A 20,596-nucleotide genomic window follows, 5' to 3' on the forward strand; every position below is an offset into this window, starting at 1 on the left:
GCCCCGGGGCCCGGCCCTGCCCAGGCAGCAACGCACTCGGGCCCCAGCATCTGCACGCAGCTCAGCCCCTTCTTTCTCTCCCACCCACCCTCCTTTGTCCTGCACCTCCCACGCTGAAGCACGCCCCCTCTGCACACTCCCAGCCACCAGGCTGGGAGTGGCCTTTGGACTAGGGGAAGCCTGCGACCTCCCAGGCCCCACGCCTAGGCTGACACTCACAGGGACTAGGGAGAGGCCCAGAACTGTCATTCGCTGTGCGCAGTCTCACAGTGTCCTCAATCAGCCAGTCCTGTTCAGTCCTTTCTCGAGTGGGAAGGAGCTGCAGGCAGGGAGGAGGCAGAGGCCACACCTGGCTGGGGGCAGGGTGCCGCCTGGCCCTCAGTCCCACAGGCGCCCTGACTGTGGAGCGCTACTCTGTGCGGAGGCCCTCGGTGAGGCCGGGCTGCCTGGACTGCTCCTGCTTTCCTGCCAGAGGGACTGGACGGTAGGATGGGGGATGTGCTCACCGCAAAACCCCAAGGGTCCCCAGAAGGTTCATTTCGAAGGGAGAGCCAGCCACATCTAATAAGGAACTATTTCATTTCTGCCATAATCAAGTCTAGCTCGGGGCTGCCCCAAATAGCCAGGTAACAGAATCCAAGTGTCTGCAAGGATGGTTTGGCTCCTGAGGCCTGGGGATCCAGTGCAGGCCCAGGTTGGGGTCAGGAGGGTGGCCTCAGCCATTGTACCCATATTTCAGACCCCCTACCTCTAGCTAAAGGCTTTCGTCCAGGCCTGGCCTGTAGTAGGTTTTCAGGCTAATGAAGCCGCTAAAATCCCCATTCTTAACAACCCAGTCCGGGGCCACATGGCAGGCATGAACAAGCCCCTTTTTAGATTAAGGGCTTTGTGCAGAATTTCATGGCGCCCCAGAGAAGGTAAGGAACGCTGAGGGGTTTGCTAAGCCTGGCTTTGAACTTGCTGCTCATAAGGGGGCAGCGGCCTGGGGAGCTGGGTTGGCCTCTTTCCCCGGAATCGTCCCCCTGCTTGGTTACTGAGGATGGCTAAGTTGCGGGCTGCCTCTTCTCCAGGACGCAAACCCTGTTAGTGACTCCGAGGGCCTCTCGCGCGCTTGGTCCTCTGCTCAGTGTGGTTAAACCCGCTGAGCTCTCATTGCCCCCTCCCTCACAGGAGAAGAGGCAGACCAAGCAGGCCATGGCATGGGCCCTGTGGGCGATGGTCCGACCCCTGAGTGTGGCACCAATGCTGGGGCAGGAAGGGGCACACAGACACCCACGGGCACCTTTGGAGCAGGGCTGGCTTGCCTTTGCTCAGAAAGTAAGTGCTCAGCTCTGCTCTGCAGCAAAATCCTGCTGTGTGTCCAGTATCCTCACTAGGCCCTTGGAGACAACCTGGAGAGCATGTGAGGCACAATCCCCTTTACCGGGGGGCGATCCCCAAGCCCAGCAAACCGTAGACTTCTAAGTGTTTCCCAGAGGTCCCCATGCAGCGCCAGGAGGGAAGAACGCCCTCTCCCCGACCCTATCCTTGTCTTCTCTGGGCAGCTCATCCCTCCCCTGTGCCACCTGTGGGCCAAGCGCCGGAGCCTCCAAGCCACAGTCTAACAAAAGGTTAATGCCTGCTCCACTCTTTGGTAGCTGTGTGAGCATGAGCAAGGTCCTTAACCTCTCTGGGCTTCACTTGCCTTACTTATACCATAGAAATAAGGATTCTTATCTTAAAGGGCCATGTGAGGATCCGCTGAGATCATCCAAAGGCTGGCACACTGTGAGTGTTAGATAAACAACACCTGGTCCGATTATCGTTGTTATGAGTGTCCCTCTTTAACCTGCTTCTCCTCTCTGCCCTCCCCTCTGGCCCTCGGAATCCAGGCTTGCTGCCTTCTAAAGCCTCTGCAGCCTGAACCTGGGTGCCTGGCCAGGGTCTCCTCCCCGGAGAGTGGGAGACAGTGATGGGCGTTTGCGCACGCTGCACCCTCGGTTATAAAGCTGACGCAAGTCCTGCCTGGACCCAGGATGCTCTACTTTTGTCAGCATGCACACTTTTCATTCAAGGGGATTTCAAGAATTAGCATTTCTGTGGCAGAAGCCAAAGCTGAGAAACAGGGAGGGCGAGGGGGTCACTGGAGGTCGCACGGGACAGAGCTGTGGGGAGTCTGGGCGGACCTTCCGTGTATACACAGCTCTCCTCCCACCTGTCTCAACGGCTCTCCTTTCCTCAGAAGCCTCGCTGGAAGCCTCCCTCTGGAGCTTTCCTGGTCAGAGAAAGCAGCAAACAAAGTGTAGAGCCAGCTCCTGGGGACAGACCCACAGGCTGACGGAGACGTTACCGGAGCTGATGATTCAACTTCCTGACTTTTAAGAGCGCCCAGACCACAGAGGTTTTCTTGCTTGGAGGAGGGGGCGTCTCCCTGCCGAGGGCCAGGCAGAGCGGGGCAGGCCCTACCACAAACCACAGGGACTAGGCAGCACATGGGGCAGGCCCCCGGGGGCCGCTCTAGAACCGGGCCTGGAGTCTGTGTCTTGGGGTTAATGATGACCACCTAGGGTGGCCAAGCCTCCTAGTTTGCCTGGGACTGTCCCGATTGTAACGCCAAAAATCCCACATCCCAGGAAACCCCTCAGTCCTGGGAAAACCACAACGGTTTGTCACTCTATTACTACCCATATTTTAGTATGTCATGACTTACTGCCTCAGTGGCTCTGGAAGTGCGGTTCCCCAGGCAGCACATTCTAGAACAGGGAATTGGCACACTATGGCCTGAGGGCCTGATCTGGCCCTCTGCCTATTTTTGTACAGCCCTTGAGCTAATAATAGTTTTTTATACTTTCTAATGGTTGAAAACAAAATTAAAGAAGAGTAATATTACATGACATGCGGAAATTATATGAAATTCAAATTTTAGTGTGCATAAACAAAGGACCACAGCCATGACCATTCATTTACATATTGTCTCTGGCTGCTTTCTCATTATGAGGCAGAGTTGAGGAGCTGCAACAGAGAGCCATGTGGACCTGTGGACCACAAAGTCTAAACTACTTACTGTTTGACCCTTTACCAAGTTTGCCGGCCCCTGTTCTAGAGGCAGAAGGTGCAGTGCCCGCCCTGGGCCAGGTGTGGCTGCCATGCTTTTCAGAACTGGAGTTGGAGAGAGAGAGGAAAGGACTGGGCCTGAGAGCAGATGGGCTGTGAGGTGGGGATAAGGCACCAACTTTTTTTAAAGACTCAGTTTGCCCATCTGTACTGTGGGGTGAAGGTCGGCAGACTCTGCTTTCCTTGGACTTCAGTGCTTGGTCTTCCAAGTTGACACTGTCCTCTCCAACAACTCAGCCACTGCAGGGACTCCTGTGTGGCCTAGGGCAGGCTCTGCCCCCTCGGGGCCCAACCCGGAGGCTCCCGCAGCCCACAGAGTAGGTCCTTATCCTGCTTTAAGGCAGACCCAGACCCTGCTCCCAGGACTGGAAACTATTCTATCCACCTTTTTGACAAAGGTCAAAAAGCACCTACTGTGTACAAGGCACTCTTAGGGCCACCTAACATTGGAATGGTCCGATGGTCCCCTCCCTTCCTTTCACCCAGACATATGAAGTGGGAGGCTCTCCTCCCTCAGAGAAGGTGCATTGGGGCCGTTAGCTCCACGACCCACTCCTTGGGTGAACATCGCTAGAATCTCTAAGGCACCAGGCCAGGGCCCACACGCTCTGGAGCTGGGCCTGCAGGCCATCAGCAATCTAGGGGAGCTTGGACAGTGTAGAAAGGCTCCAGTGAAACTTGGGTCCAATGCCAAGTCTACAATGGGCTTTACCTTGGCCCCTCTGCCCCTTCCCCCCCTACCTAGCCCTACAATAAGATACATTCTCCTCTTTCTTCCAGAGAGCTGGGGAGGCGGGGCAGGCGTGCTGTGAACTGAGCAGCGCAAGTTCTTGGAAGGCTTGTGGTGAGCTGACCTCAGTGGTGAGCTTCATGCGCCCAGGTCTGGCCCTGCAGAGGTCTGCTTGGCCCTCCCAAGGCTAGGGCGAGCCCTTTAGAGGCCTCCCGTGCACCCTGCGAGACCCAGCTACCTCCCGGACACAGTCGCCCATGAGGCCGCCTCCCTCTTCTTGTGTCCCACAGGTCTGCTTGCTGACCTCAGGTTTTAGGGCTTCTGAGAACCCAGCAGCTCCAGGCTGACACTCTCACATCTCCAAGTTGAGGTGAAAGGGCATCTTTTTCGGAGCCACTCAAATACCTGGTATTGGCTCTGACCGGATCTGATGGCTTGGCTTGGTCACATGCTCCTCCCTGAACCAGCCACCACGCAGCTCTGCGTAGTGCTTAACGCGCCACACAGCTCTGCTCCGCCTGTGATTCTCGAGCCAGCGATCACCTGAAGTACCTGAGCTGAGAATGACGTGAGTAGTTCCTCAGGTGAAAATTGGGGTCCTATTACCTGAAGGGGGGTTGGATACTAAGCGGGGAAACCACAATAGTTCTCAACAGGGGAGAGGAGTGTACAGACAGGATTCCTTAGCCTGGGTCTGTAAAAGACATCAGTGGACTGATTCACAACCCCAGCTACAGTGAGAATATGAGATACCACCCACCTCCATGCAAGCACTGGGCCGCCTGAGAAGTCCCGGATATTGCCCGCCCCTCTGGGACTTGGCACTTCATAGTTATTCAGCATATAATCTGGGCACCCCGAAATCCACCACGGTCACCAGGCTGTGCTGGGAACAGGGGCCATCCAGCCCAGCCTCCTTACTCCCTGATGGCGCTGAGCCGTCTTTGAGGACAGGTACCACAATGTTCTCCCCTCGGCATCTGCAGAAATAGTTACGGAATGAATAATCTGTGGCAGGTGGGTAGAACTTGATACCTTTTCAAACCTCTTTAGCATCTATTACCTTATTTGATTCTCTGTTCTTCTTTTTGGCTACCCAGGATCTAAACCCTCTTCCTGTGTTGGGGAATTCCCCGCATTCTGAGGCAGCGCCGCTTCCACCGTAGAGGCTGAAAGTGCCACGTGCACACTTTTCCCAGCCCTCCTGTGGCTGGGCAGAGAGGGGCCCATGACCTAGACTCTGACAGTCAGACATATGGCTCCAGAATGTGGCCAGGGAGCGAGTGGCCCAAAGGAGCAGGGCCTGTGGAGCTGGCGGCACCCGAGGGCACGGACAGGATGCTGCAGCCCAGCCGGCAGAGCCTGGTGCAGGGCTGTGGTGACAGGGATGGCAGCAAGGTCCTGACTGAGCCAGTTCTGCAGCAAGACCTGGGGCCTTGCTTGTGGCTGCACGGACTCCGGGCTGCTTCTCTGTTCTGCCCAGAGAGTCTCTGGGCTGCTCAATATCATAATTTTTTTTTTCTAAGTCGATTAAGTCCATCTACTTAAGCTGAGTCAATTTCTGTTGCTTACAGCTGGAAACTCTGTTCTAATCCTTGAGACAGGACAACTGGGTTCCCTTTTTTCAGATGGATAAATTGGGGCTTAGGAACTGGTCCAAGTTTGTGCAATGTGACAGCTTCTGAGTTGAGGGCAGAACCCTTGACTAGGTAGAACAGACCTACAGCTGGCAGGTGAGAGCCCAGGCAAAGAAGAACTTTCTCACAGCAAAGCTGTCTCATCGGGTCAGAAGCCCCCTGGGGCTGGAGGTATGCAAGCAGACCTGGGGAGGCTGAAGGGTGAGCCCTGGGAAGGTAACGCCAGCTGCCTCCTTCGTCATGGACAAGTGCTGTCATCTGCCCAACTCAGATTACTCTCCGTGAACACAAAAGTGTTAAGATAAAAAACAGTGCCACGTGCTGCAGCTTCAGGTCCCCACAAGCTCTTCACCAGCCTGCCTTTCCCTGCCCCAAGACACAACTGCTGCTATTTGACGACCCAGAACAAGGTCATGGCATTTACTGGCCTCCGTCACTTTAATGAAAAAGACCCTATGGCAAACAAATACAAGCACAGACATGTGCAACTAATTATGGTATTGCTGATCAGTCAAATTTCATTGCAAATTGCATGTTGAAATTGATAGTGGGCGAGTCATGAATAAACTGGTTGTCTAGAAAAGTGACACGGTCACACAGGACGAGATTAATAATTCCATGTAGACACGGCTGGAAGCTCCGAAGAAGAGGAAGAAAGCGGACTAGCATTGCCCTGAGATGGCTTGTTTACCTGGGTACTGCCTGCCAATGTGCCTGGTTTCTAAGGGAAGCTGATCCTCCTTTAGGATCCTCCCACTTGCAAGACCGCAGGGCGTTGCGTATTCCAGCCTTTAATTCTTGGTTTGCAAAATTGCAGCCTTGAGTGGTGTGGGGAGAAGACTGCCCTATGTCACATTTGCTGCTGAGAAGCCCCCTCAGGAGGCTTCGGTGTCCCCTGCTGCAGCAAACAGGACTCTTGGCTTCCCATTTGTGTGTCCTGGGCCGGGTGGCAAGAGCCCCAGTGACAGCCTACGTGGGTTCCCCAGGCTAAGTATGGTCCCTGAGCAGTGGATCCAGAGGAGGTGGGAGAGGGACTCCGAGGCATTTTGCAGAGCTCCCCACTTGGCCTGGTCCCTGTGGGGTGTCAGAGAGCTAGGAAGTCCAGAGGAGAGACTATCCGAGCTCGGCGTGGAGGCCACAAGCTGGCTGGGCAGTGTCCTGAGGGCGGTGCCCTGAACCTAGGGAGGAAGGCAGGAAGGAGACACGGCGCAGGCCGATGAGACAGGGGCAGGCACCTGTATGCCTGTGAGATGCAGCCGCCGTGGCCAGCTTGACCCGCCCAGGAGTGCTTCACCCTGAACTGCTCCACTCTGAACGTGGCAGGCTGGTAGACACGTTCAGTGTCCAGCCCGCCTCATTCCCTGAGCCATGGGCCCCATTCCGGCTGCCCTCACTCCACAGCCTGTGCAGAGGGAAAGTCTTACTTTTCATCCCTTCGACTGGGGCTCAGGGTCAGATGTCTACAGGGAAGCAGACCAGGAATGGACTGGGAGAACTGGCAACTTGGGCCTGACTGAAGTGGCGTGGCCATGATTCAGCTTCAGGACACTGCCTGGAGACAATGAGCTGGAATTCAGAAAAAGGCTTGGGCCAGGCGTATGAATTCAGAAGTCATCAGCAACTGAATGGCATTTAACGCCAGGACACTGGAGGAGACTCCCAAGGGAGTGAGTGTAGCTAAGAAGCGAAAAGAGGTCCAAGGGCTGAGCCTTGGAGAAGAGGAGTGGCCAGCAAAGGAGACAGAGGAGGAGCAACCAGGGAGGTGGAAGGGGAACCAGGAGAGGGTGGCGGTGATCTGGGAGACAGGCTCTTAGGGGCTAGGGCTTAGGGGGAGGGAAGGGAGGCAAAGCCTGAGATTTAACAGCACGGCGAGTCCTTGCCAGAGGCAGTTTTGCTGTAGCTGTGGGAGCCTAAGCCTGGTGAGAGCGGCAAGGAGAAAGGAGGAAGGACAAACGTGAAGGTGGCAAGAGGAGTCCATTCCTTCCAGGAGCTGTGCCATAAAGAGACTCACAGAAATTGGGTGGGAGCCTGAGGGAACATAAGGCCAAGAGGAGGTTTCTCTTTAAGATGGAAGAATTACAGCATCTTTATGCGTCAATGGGAACACTCCTGAAGAGAGGGGAATTTTGATGATGTGGCTGAGAAAGGGGATAAATATTGGAGTGAAGGCCTTGATTAGATAAATGGGGATGGCATCTGTACACAAAAAAGGGGGCTCGCCCTGGCTTGTGTGGCTCAGTGGATTGAGCCCCGGCCTGCGAACAGAAAGGTCCCCAGTCTGATTCCTGGCCAGGGCACATGTGGGGTTGCTGGCCAGCTCCCCAGTTGGTGGCGTGTGGGAGGCAACTGATGGAAGTATCTCTCGCACATCGATGTTTATCTCCCCCTCTCTTTCTCCTTCCCTTCCCCTCTCTCTAAAAGTAAATAAATAAAATCTTTTTTTAAAAAAGGGAGGCTGTCCTTGAACAGGAGCATAGTGGTTCGCCCGTATTAGGGATATGGAAGGCGGAGCTGAGGGGCACAGGTGCAGGTGGGTGGGGGAAGGAGAAGTGGAGGTTGTGGAAGGGCTCTTCTATTTTTTAGCAAACTAGGAAGGGGTTGTCAGTGGAGTGTGACTGGTCAGCCCATTGTGGGTTTTCCATCAGTCTCGGGCAGACTGTGGGTGCAAGTATAGAAGGGGTAGAAGGCTGACTTAAACCTGGGTTGAGGTTTTGCCAGGTGCCTGTATTCTGAGCTGAGTAAAGAGGGAAGTGGGGCACAGGGCAGGAGGGGGTTGGGGATGATGGTTTTCTTTTGGATCAATAGGTTCCAGAAAGAATTGTTGGAGTGGGGGTACTGGAAGGAGGCAGCTGGGGAGAGGGACAGTGTTTTTTTGGAGAGCGAGATACAAGACATAGAGGTGATGAAGGAAATGCATTGACAGATAACAACTAAATAGTTCGAAGTCTGGCTATGGGAGCAAGAGACTGAAATACGGCAAAAGCCAAGATCCTGAAGAAGAGGCCAAGGGGCTGAGAGGACTTTTCATCTACACGAATGATGAAATAAAAAAAAACTAAGGTAGGAAGAGCCTCGGAGAGGGTTACTGTGGGTCAGGATCTAAAATTTTCAAGGACTGGGGGCAAGTGACAGGAGGTCTATAAATCACTGCAAAAAAAGGGAGGTCACGTCTGATCTCATGGCATTCAGCCACGGGTGTCTGTAAGGAGGACGGCGAACAGAAGTGGTCCCGGGGAGCGAAATGCCCACCGCCCACCCCTGGACCCAGAAATTCAAGGGACTCGCTTGAGAGGCTGCAGGGGAAGCGGAGCTCTTACAGTTTCCTGTTAGAGCCAGAGAGCAAAGGGGACACTCAGAAGGAGGCTGAGGACATGGGGGAGTTCATGGATGACGCCACACCACGAGTTTCCGAGTTCAGTGAAAGATTTCTGGACAAGCGGGAGGGTGGGCCATGAGGTCAAATAAGGAAAATACGGGGCCGCCTGGGGCTTAGAGGCCTGGGCGGAGGGATACTCTGAGTATTGGGAGGCCTTGGGTGGGGTCTGATTTGAGCAGGGATTAAGGGCCTGAAGAGCGCAGGCCTGCGGGGCCCACGGCAGAGGGTGGTGCCCAGGCGGGGTCTGTTGGTGGGGGTGGGGGAGAGAGTACTTGTCAGGCGCCCCCTTCACTCCTGCGGAAGGGCTGAGGAGGGGCGGTCTTCCCAGAAAAAGTGAAGCGCTGGGCTCTCTCTTCAGTCCCAGGTAGGAATATTAATCAAAGCATACTCCACAGAACTGATACTAAAACCACAGACACGTCAATGAAAGAGGATTGCCCAGAAAGACTCTCATATATGGCATAATAAATCTATCTATAATAAGCTTGGTCCTTAAAACAGTAGAGATAAAAAACATTTTTCCCCCCCAGGGACAATTGGTTAACTTTTTGAGAAAAGAATAAATCCAGATCTGTACCTTAGATCTTATACTAAATGAATTCAAGTGAATTGTAAAGCTAGTGTAAAAAAATGTGATATTGGCGTAAAAATAGAAATAGACCCACACGTATATGATCAGTGGATTTTCAACAAACAGTACCAAGGCAATTCAATGGGGGAAAATCGATCTTTCCAACAAATGGTGCTGGAGCTATTGGATAGCCTTATGCAACATAATGACCTTCGACTTTTGCACCATATACCATATACAAAAATTAACGATATGGATGATAGGCCTATATGTATGAGCCACCTACAAAATTACACATGCAAATATTATACAAAAATTATATACAACACAATTTGAAAATTGGCAAAGGACTTGAAGAAGACTTCACAAAAGAAGATATTTAGATAACAAATCCCTGAGAAGATGCTCAACATCATTTGTCACTAGGGAAATACAAATTAAAACTGCACACCCAACCAGAAGGACTAGAATTTAAAACCTGACCAAATCAAGTATGAACAAGATCAGTGGTTGCCCCTGGAGGGATAGATCACAGAGGTGCATGAGGAAACGGGCATTATGGTAATGTCACATGAACAGAGCAGAGTTTAACCGTTCTTCAGCTGGTAGACATCGGGGTTGTCGCCAGTTTGGGCTTGTGGCAGATGCAAAGATGTGCCACCCTGATCCCCCTCCAGGAAGGATGTGCTGTCCAGTTGCAGGCAGTGTGGTCAAAAGAAACCTGCAGCTGATAGCTTCTTCAGGGCCCACCTGAGCTGCTTTGCCCCTTTTCCCAGAGCAGCTTGCATCCCGTGACTGAACAAAGCAAGAACTGAGAGGCTAGACCATTTTCAGCTGAAACGGGACCATTCAGACACACGGTATTTGCTCCAGAGTTCCCTGCCAAGGTGGCCTAAACTTAGTTGAATCTGTATCACAGTTCGACTTTTGCTCAGCACTACTTCCTCTCCCTGCCTTTCATAGCTGTCAGTCCCTCGCATCCCTCATAAATATCTTGTATCCCAAACTCCATTTCAGCATCTGTTTCCTGGGAACCTGACCTATAACAAGGGCTATTCAAGCAAAGCTTTTATGGTCATTCTTGTTCATGTTTTCTATCCTATAGGCACTCTTTTCTGTAAAGTATTTGTCTAGGAATAGGATTGCTGGGTCATAGAGTATATTAATTTCAGTTTAATTGGATAATGCTGAACTGTTTTTCCAGGTAGTTGTACAAGTTTGTGTGAGTTTATATGGATAAATTTTTTTGCTAATATCTGGTATTGGGCTTTTAAATTCTAGTCAATTTAATAAGTGTGTAGTGTTACCTCATCATGATTTTAATTTATATCTCCCTGATTACCAAAGAAGTCAGGCAGCTTTTTTATCTGATTGTCCTTTGGGTTACTTTTTTTGGGTGCACCATTCCTGGAAGTACTGCAATACTGGGTCGATGAACAGAGTGGACAGAGCAAACTTCTATTCTATCTCCCAGCTCCAAAAATTCACTTTATATAATGTCCTCAGACAGAGAACATATCAGATATTAAACTGATAAGAACAGATACTACACTTGATCTTAGCCCAAAGGATGAGAAGCAATGGGGTTACTTTTTTTTTAACTATTTTTGCCCATTTTCCTTTTTCTTTTCACCAGATTATTTATTTATGTATTTGTTTATTTATTTAAAAACCACTTTAAAAAACACTTTCTTGAGGTATGATTGACATAGAAAAAGCTGTAATATTAAATATATGCAACTTGATGACTTTGGATTGCCTATTTTTTCTATAGTATTGTCTTTTAAAATTAATTTTTATGAGTTCTGTGAATATTCTGGGTAAAAACCCTTTGTTAGTCTTACCTATTGAATTATCTTCTGCTACTCTGTAGTTTGCTCTTTTGTTGTCTTTTCATAAATAGAGATTCTTCATTTTGTCCACCTTTCCTTCATGGTATTGCTTTTTGGGCTTTGAGAAAATTTTCTTTACCCAAGATTATGAAGATACTCTTCTATATTATTGTTACAAAACTTCACAGTTTTGCCTTTTAGGTATAGGTCCACGTGCCCCTGGAGTTGATTTCGATGTATGGTGTGAGGTAGGGGTCCAATTTCATTCTTTCCTCATATGGATACCTAATTATTCCAACCAAGTTTATCAAGAGACTGTCTTTTTGCCACTGCTATATATTGTCATCTCTGTCTGAAATCAAGTGTGTAGATATGTGTAGGTCTGTTTTTGTAGACTTATCTCTAGTCCATTGAAATGTCTATTCCCAAATATTGCCACACTCTCTTAATTACTATAGCTTTAGAGTACTCTGGAATAGCAATTCCTCTAACCTCATTCTTCCTGTAAGTGTAGCTTAGTTATTCTTGGCCTTTTGTATGTTCATATAAATTTAAGAATCATCTTGTCAAGTGTCACAAAAAATTCTGAGTTTTTATCAGAAATAAAACTGAACCTATAGATTACTTTGGAAAAACTGACAATCTTTGTAGTATCGAGTCTACCAATCCATGAATACCTTATCTCCATTTATTTTATTAGTCTCATTATTTACTTTAATTTCTGTCATAATGCTTTCAATTTTTATTTTTATTTTTTTTTGTATTGGAGACTTACTCAATTTTCATTAGATTTATTCTGAGTGATTTGGTATTTTTGAATATTACAAATGTTACCTTTTAAAAATATAATTTTCTTTTTGTTGCTGTTAAATACATTGATTTTTCTTTATTGATTTTCTTTAAGTCCAGGAAACTCGCTGAACCCTTTTAATAATTCTAATTATCTTTAGATTATTTTTTATTTCCTCTGTAATCTATCATCTATAACTAATGGCAGTTTTGTTTCCTTTTTTTTTTTTCCAACCCTAATTTCTCTTTTTTCTTCACTGTGCTGGCTAAAAACCTCCAGTTTAATGGTGAATAAAAGTGGTAATAATGGGTATCTTTGTTTTATTTCAGTTTTCAAAGGAAAAACTTATAATGTTTCACCACTAAGTTTGATGCTTGTGTTAGCTATTTTTTTTTAAACATAGCCTTTATAAAATTAAGGAAGTTCCAGTTGGGCAAATTACTTATCCATTTTGTTCAAGGGGAGTTCAATTTTATCAAGTGCTTTCTCTACATTCAGTGAGATAATCATAAGATTTTCCTTCTTCAAACCTGTCAATGTGATAAATTATATTAACTGGATTTGGAGAATTAAACAAAATTACATTCCTAGAATTAATTATAACTTGGTCATATGCACTATCCTTCCTATAGAATGCTAAATTTTGTTTAATAATACTTTATTTAGAGTTTTTATATCTATGTTCATGTGTGAGATTGGACTTTAATTTTCCTATATTGACCCTGTCAGATTTGGGGGGCGAGTGACATACTAATTTCATGAAATGAATTAAGAAGGATAACTTTGGTTCTTTGGGAGTAAAAACTTCTAAACTTCTAGAAGAGTTTATATATGAATGGGTTTTTATTTTCCTCAAATGTTCAATATAATTCAACATTTCTCTGTTGGAAGATTTTAAATTACTGATTCAGTTTCTATAATTATTATGGAACTATTCAAATTTTTCCATTTCTTCATGAATCAATTTTGGTAAATTATTATTTCTTGAGATTTTTCCATTTCATCTAAACTTCTTACACTTATTGGCATTAAGTTGTTCATAATCTCGTCTTAGTATCTTTTAGATGCCCACAGGACATCTAGTAATGTCCCCTTCTTCATTCTCGCGGTTAACTTCTGTTCATCCTCTTTTTTTTCTTTATTATTCTCATCAGAGTTTTATCAATTTCATTATTCTTTTTGAAGAACAAAGCTTGGTATTAAAAATTCTCTCTACTATATGTTTGACTCTTTCACTAATTTATTCTCTTATATGTATTTTTCTACTTTATTTGAATATAACTTCCTGAAATGCATCATTGGCTCATATTTTCAACAATTTTTCTTTTTAAATATATACATTTAATGCTATAACTTTCCCTCTAAGTGCTACCTTAGTTACACTCACAAATTTTTATATATAATATTTTCACTATTATTCAGTTTTCTTTCTTATGAATTTATAGAAGTTCTTTATATATTCTGGATCCAAGCCATTTACTAATCACAGTCAATTTTTGAATAACATGGAGGTTAGGGGCACCAACCCCCTGTACAGTCAAAAATCCACATATATGCCCTGGCTAGTGGGGCTCAGTGGATTGGGTGCCAGCCTGTGAACCAAAGGGTTGCCAGTTCGATTCCCAACCAGGGCACATGCCTGGGTTGTGGGTGGGTCCCCAGTGGGGGCCACGTGAGAGCCAACTACATTGATGTTTCTCTCCCTCTCTTTCTCCCTCCCTTCCTCTCTAAAAATAAATAAAATTTTACAAAATATTGTAATAACTATATATGGTATCAGATGGGTATTAGATTTATGGGGATCACCACTTAGTAAGTTATATAATATGTAATCACTGGGTTGTACACCTGAAACTAATATAATATTGTTATGTTAACTGTAATTGAAAAATAAAAATTATTTAAGTAAAAAAAAGAAAACCATAAAGAAGAGGGAATATACTTACAGTACTGTGCATATTGAAAAAAACTTACATATAAGTGGAACTATGCAGTTCAAATACATGTTGTTCAAGGATCACTGTATATGTTTTGTAAACATTATCTCTTACTCTGTATCTTGCTACTTCACTCTTGCAATGATACTTTGATGAACAGAACATATAAATTTGAATATAGTTCAATTTATGCATTAATTTTGTGGGGCTTTCTTAGTGTTTAGCTTAATAAATTTTTCTCTACCCCAAAAGCATGAAGATATTCTCCTATAGTATCTTATAAAGCTCAGGAAATAATAACTCGCTTCTAAGAAACAATACTAAGGTTATTCACTATAGCAAAAACTATAATAATAAAAACTTTAGAAGAGTTAGATATACAATAAAATAAGGCATATAGCTAATGAAATATTTTGTAGCTATGGAGAAGTCATTGTGGTATTCTGAGATTTGTACATAAACCTTAACTATCACTACACTTCATCACAAACAAATATGTTCATATATAAATTTTTTAAATCTAATAAAATATTTTAAAATCACACTTTTAAAAAGCTTTAAATCACACCTAGTAATGCTCACAAATGTAATTTTTTATTGAGTTAAAATTTGCATAACATAAAGATAACCATTTTTAAAATGATTATTTAATTGGCATTAGGTATATTCACAATGTTGTGCAATCACCACCTCTTTCTAGTTCCAAACATTATCATCACCCAAAAAAGAAACTCTGTACCCATTAAGCATTCCACAGTCCCCCCAGTCCCCAAACACACATACGCTCCAGCCCCTAGCAACCACTAATTTTCATTCTGCCTCTATGGATTTACTTATTATAAATATTTCATATAAATGGAATCATACAATATATGACCTTTTGTGTTTGGCTTTTTCACTCAGCATTATGTTTTGAGGTTCATCCATCTTGTAGAATGTATCAGTGCCTCATTCCTCTCTATGCCTGATAATATTCCATTGTAGCTCACAAATGTAATTTTAACATAAAAGAAAGCAAAACAGCATACCAAGCTCCATACAGAGCATGATGCCAATTTTGTATTTTAACATGTATAAGCATACAAAAAATGGAAAGGAAATTCACCTAAAGATTAATAGTGCTTACCTCTACATAGTGGGATTATGAATAATTTTAATTTTAGTTATACGTTTCCATATTTTCTTATTTTTACGATATGAAAAATAAGTCATTTAAAAAGAAACAGTTCATTCTGTGAGGTCAGTATTACCCCAGCCTCAAAAACAGATAAAGGAGATCCAAGATGGCAGAGGAGTAAGTGGAAGCTACACTAACCTCCTCCCAGGACCAATCTTGAATTACAACTAAATTGTAGAGAAATTTTCCAGAATTACCAGCTAAACACTAGCTGGAGAGAAGCCTTATAACTAAGGACAGAGAGAAGAAACCTCTTCACCACAACAAGAATGGTAGGGAGTGTGGAGGAGGCATGAGAGGGTTGGCGGTGCCCCCCACGGACAGCAGCTGAAGTCCCAGAGGGATATTTCAGCAGGTGGGGTTTCCCTCAGGGAAGTGTGGGGTCTAAACCCCAAGCAGGGCTCCCCAGTGTATATCACTACAGCCAGGAAGCAACCCAGATAACAACCAGCTGTGAAAAGCAGCAGGGTTTCTGTCTTCCAGGGAGAAATGGCTGGAGATGCAGAGAGCCTCTTAAAGGACCAACACACAAAATTTCATTACCCTGGGCTCCAGCAGAGGGAAGGCAAAGTGGACTAGAGATGCTGGAGAAGAGTCTAAGGCTGGTGGCTCTGGGGAAGAGAACTGAAGTAACAGCCACCAGAATCCCTATGCTGAGTTATTCCTCATACTGCAGAAGCCATCTTTCTCAGCAAAGCACTCTTCTCCAAGTGGCATCGGCCTGAGGGAAGCAATAGCCCTGCCCACAGGAATTACTCTGTCCCACCTTGTGATGCTTAAGTTGGACTGCTGATTACAGATTGATCAGATCAACAACTGATTGGCTTAGCATCTGATTAGTTTAATATCTAAGGTGGAAAATACAAAGAGGCAGACTACAAATGAAAGAATAAGAGAATTCTCCAGAAGAATTGGATGAAATGGAGGCAAGCAATTTATCAGATAGAGAGTTTAGAGTAATTATTACAAGGATACTCAACAGCATGAAAAAAGACATAGAAACCATAAAAAAGGACCAGTCAGAAATAAAGAATGAGATAAATAATACACTGGAAGGAATAAACAGTAGGTTAGATGAAGCAGAGCATAGAAGCAGTGTTTTGGAAGACAAGGTAGAAAAAAAACACCCAGGCAGAGCGGAAAAAAAAAAATGAAGAGAGCTTAAGAAACATTTTGGACAACAGGAAACATAACAACCTCCACACCATGGGGATATTATAAGGAGGAGAGAGTGACAAAGGATCAAGATCCTATTTGAAGAAACAATGACTAAAAATTTCCCTGATCTGGTGAAGGAAAGACACACAAGTCCAGGAAGCTCAGAGAGTCCCAAGCAAATTGGACCCAGAGAGACCTATGCCAAGACACATCATAATTAAAATGACAAGGCTTAAAGACAAGGAGAGAATCCTAAAAGCCTTAAGAGAAAAGCAGGTAATTACCTACGAGGGAACACCAATTAGATTGGTATCTGATTACTCAACAGAAACATTTCAGGCCAGAAGGGAGTGGTGTGAAATATTCAAGGTGATGAAAAGCAAGGACCTACAACTGAAGGCTACTGTACCCAGCAAGGTTATCATTTAAAATTGAAAGAGAAATAAGGAACTTCCCAAACAAGAAAAAGCTAAAGGAATTTGTTAACACCAAACCAGTACTGAAACAAATGTTAAAAGACTTGCTTTATAAAGAAGAAAAAGAGAGAAAAAAGGAAAACAGTTTAACTAAAAGGTACTACATACATATCTATCAATAATCACTTCATATGTAAATGGCTTAAATGCTTTGACCAAAAGATATAGGGTAGCTGAATGGATAAGAAAACAAGACCCATATATGTGCTGCCTCCAAGAGACCCACCTCAGATCAAAAGATACACACAGACTAAAAGTAAAGGGTTGGAAAAATATATTTTATGCCAATGGAAAAGAAGAAAAGCTGGGGTAGCAGTACTTATATCCAACAAAATAGGCTTTAAAACCAAGGTTATAGGAAGAGACAAAGAAAGACACTACATAATGATAAAGGGTACAATCCAAAAAGAGGACAGAACACTAGTAGACATTTACACACCCAAAATATGAGCACCTAGATGCGTAAAGCAAATCTTGATGGACATAAAAGGATAGACAGAAATACAGTCACAGTTGGGGATTTTAATACCCCGTTGACTTCAATGGATAGATCTTCCAGACAGAAAATCAACAAAGGGAAAGCAGCCTTAAGTGACACACTAGATCAAATGGATTTAATTGATATCTTCAGAGCATTTCATCCCAAAGCAGCAGAATATACATACTTTTCAAGTGCCCATGGAACATTTTCTAGGATAGACCACATGTTAGGACATAAAACAAGTCTCAATAAACTTAAGAAGGTTGAAATCACATCAAGCATCTTCTCTGACCACAATGCCATCAAACTAGAAATTAATCATAAGAAGAACACTGAAAAACATGCAAAGACATGGAAGCTAAATAACCTGCTATTAAACAATGAATGGGTCAATGAGATAAAGGAATAAATCAAAAGATACATTGAAACAAATGAAAATGAGGACACAACAATCCAAAATTTGTGGGACACTGGGAAAGCAATCATAAGAGGGAAATTCATAGCATTACAGGCCTATTTCAAAAAATAAGAAAAAGCTCAAGTAAACAATCTAACTTCACACTTAAAGGAACATGAAAAAGAACAACAAACAAAGCCAAAAGTGAGTAGAAGGAAGGAAAAAATAAAGAGCAGAGCAGAAATAAATGAAATAGAGTCTAAAAGAATGACAAAAGGTCAATGAATCCAAGAGCTGGTTCTCTGAAAAGATAAACAAGATTGACAAACTTTTAACCAGACTCATCAAGAACACATATTTGGGAGAGAGGACCCAAATAAACAAAATCAGAAATGAAAGAGGAGAAATAACAACTGACACCCTAGAAATATAAAGTAATACAAGAAAATATCATGAATAATTATATGCCAACAAACTGGACAACCCGGATGAAATGGATAAATTCCTAGAAACATAAAACCTTTCAAAAATAAATCAGGAAGAATCAGAGAATCTGAATGGACAGATTACAATGAGTGAAATTGAAGCAGTAATAAAAAAACTCCCAACAAACAAATGCCCTGGGCAGATGGCTTCACAGTGAATTTTACTAAACATTCTAAGACGAACTAAAACCTCTCCTTCTCAAACTATTTCCTAAAATTCAAGAGGAGAAAAGGCTCCCAAACTCATTTTACAAGGCCAGCATTATCCTAGTTCCAAAACCAGATAAAGACACTATAAAGAAAGAAAATTATAGGCTAGTATCCCTGATGAACATAGATGCTAAAATTCTCAATAAAATATTAGCAAACCGAATACAGCAATACTTCAAAAAGAGCATACTCCATGAACAAGTGGGATTTATTCTGGGAGTGCAAGGTTGGTAAGCATTCACAAATCAATAAATGTGATTCACCACATAAACAAAATGAAGGATAAAAACCACATGGTCATATCAATAAATGCAAAAAAAAGCTTTTGATAAAATCCAGCACCCATTTATGATAAAAACTCTCAGCAAAATGGGAATAGAGGAACATGCCCAAACATAATAAAGGCCATATATAACAAAGCCACTGCCAGCATCATACTTAATGGGCAAAAACTATAAGCATTTCCCTTAACATCAGGAATAAGACAGAGATGTCCAATTTCACCGCTCATTATTCAACAAAGTACTGGATGTTCTAGCCACAGCAATCAGACAAGAAGAAGAAATAAAAGGCATCCAAACTGGAAAGGAAGAAGTAAACCTGTCTTTATTTGCATGTGACAAAATACTGTACATAGAAAACCCCAAAGAATTCCACCAAGAAACTACTAGAACTTATAAATGAATTCAGCAAAGTAGCAGGATACGAGATTAATATCCAGAAATCAGTTGCATTTTTATATGCCAGTAATGAACTAACAGAAAGGGAAATTAAGAAAACAATCCCATTCACAATTGCTTCAAAAAGAATAAAATACCTAGGAATAAACCTCAGCAAGGATGTAAAAGACCTGTACATGGAAAATTATAAGACACTGAAGAAAGAAATGGAAGAAGATACAAATAAATGGAAATACATACTGGATTCATGGATAGGAAGAATTAACAGCATTAAAATATCCATACTACCGAAAGCAATCTATAGATTCAACACAATTCTTATCAAGATTCCAGTGAAGTATTTCACAGAACTAGAACACATATTTCAAAAATTTATATGGAACCACAAAAAACCCTGCATAACAACAGAGATCCTGAGAAAGAAGAGCAAACTTGGAGGAATCATGCTACCTGACATCAAACTATACTACAAGGCCATAGTCATCTGGATAGCCTGGTGCAGGCCTAAAAACAGGCATGTAGATCGATGGAGCAGAATAGAGACCCCAGAAATAAACCAACACCTTTATAGTCAATTAATATTCTACAGAGGAAGCAAGCACATACGATGGGTTAAAGATAGTTTATTCAATAAATGGTGTTGGGAAAATTGGACAAATACATGCAGAAAAATGAAACTATACCACCTTCTTGCACCAGACACAAGAATAAATTCAAAATGGATCAAAGATTTAAATGTTAGACCCAAATCCATAAAAATCCTAGAAGAAAACATAGGCAGCAAAATCTCAGACATTGATCATAGCAGATTTTTATCAGATATATCTCCCCAGGCAAAAGAAACAAACAAACAAAAAAAGAAATGGAACTACATCAAACTAAAAAGTTTTTGCATGGCAAAGGAAATTGTCAATAAAATAAAAAGACAACCCACAGAATGGGAAAACATATTCACTGATACTTCTGATAAGGGTTTAATATTCAAAATTTATAAAGCACTTACAAACAAAAATGGGCAAAGGACCTGAATAGATACTTCTCCAAAGAGGGCACACAAATGGCCAATAGACATATGAAAAGATGCTCAATGTCACTAATCATCAGAGAAATGCAAATTAAAACTACAGTGAGATACCATCTCACACTTGTCAGAATGGCTACCATCAATAAATCAACAAACAACAAGTGCTGGTGAGGATGTGGAGAAATGGAACCCTTTTGCACTGTTGGTGGGAATGCAGATTGGTGCAGCCGCTGTGGAAAGCAGCATGGAGATACCTCAAAAGAGCAAAAATGGATCTGCCTTTGACCCAGCTATCCCACTTCTGGGAATGTGTCCGAAGGAACCCAAAGTAGTCATTTGAAAGAACATAAGCACCCCTCTGTTCATTGCAGCGTTATTTACAGCCACCAAGATATGGAAGCAGCCCGAGTGTCCATCAGTAAATGAGTGGATAAAACTATGGGACATTTACACAATGGAATTCTACTCGGCCGTAAAAAAAAAAGGAAAATTTTACCCTTTGCAACAGTGTGGGTGGACATGGAGAACATTATGCTAAGTGA

The 20,596-nt window shown here is 43.8% G+C and overlaps 1 non-coding gene across 1 annotated transcript; it reads right to left on the reverse strand.

Annotated features, from left to right (window-relative positions):
• Positions 1-10,798: 10,798 nt before the first annotated feature.
• On the reverse strand, positions 10,799-10,989 carry LOC129066772 (U2 spliceosomal RNA). The gene has a single exon (XR_008528717.1). It is a non-coding gene; the product is annotated as a U2 spliceosomal RNA (small nuclear RNA).
• Positions 10,990-20,596: the final 9,607 nt, after the last annotated feature.

This window comes from Pteronotus mesoamericanus, unplaced genomic scaffold (assembly GCF_021234165.1).
Source record: "Pteronotus mesoamericanus isolate MK-2021 breed Mesoamerican mustached bat unplaced genomic scaffold, CSHL_Meso_final contig_2, whole genome shotgun sequence".
NCBI lineage: Eukaryota > Metazoa > Chordata > Mammalia > Chiroptera > Mormoopidae > Pteronotus > Pteronotus mesoamericanus.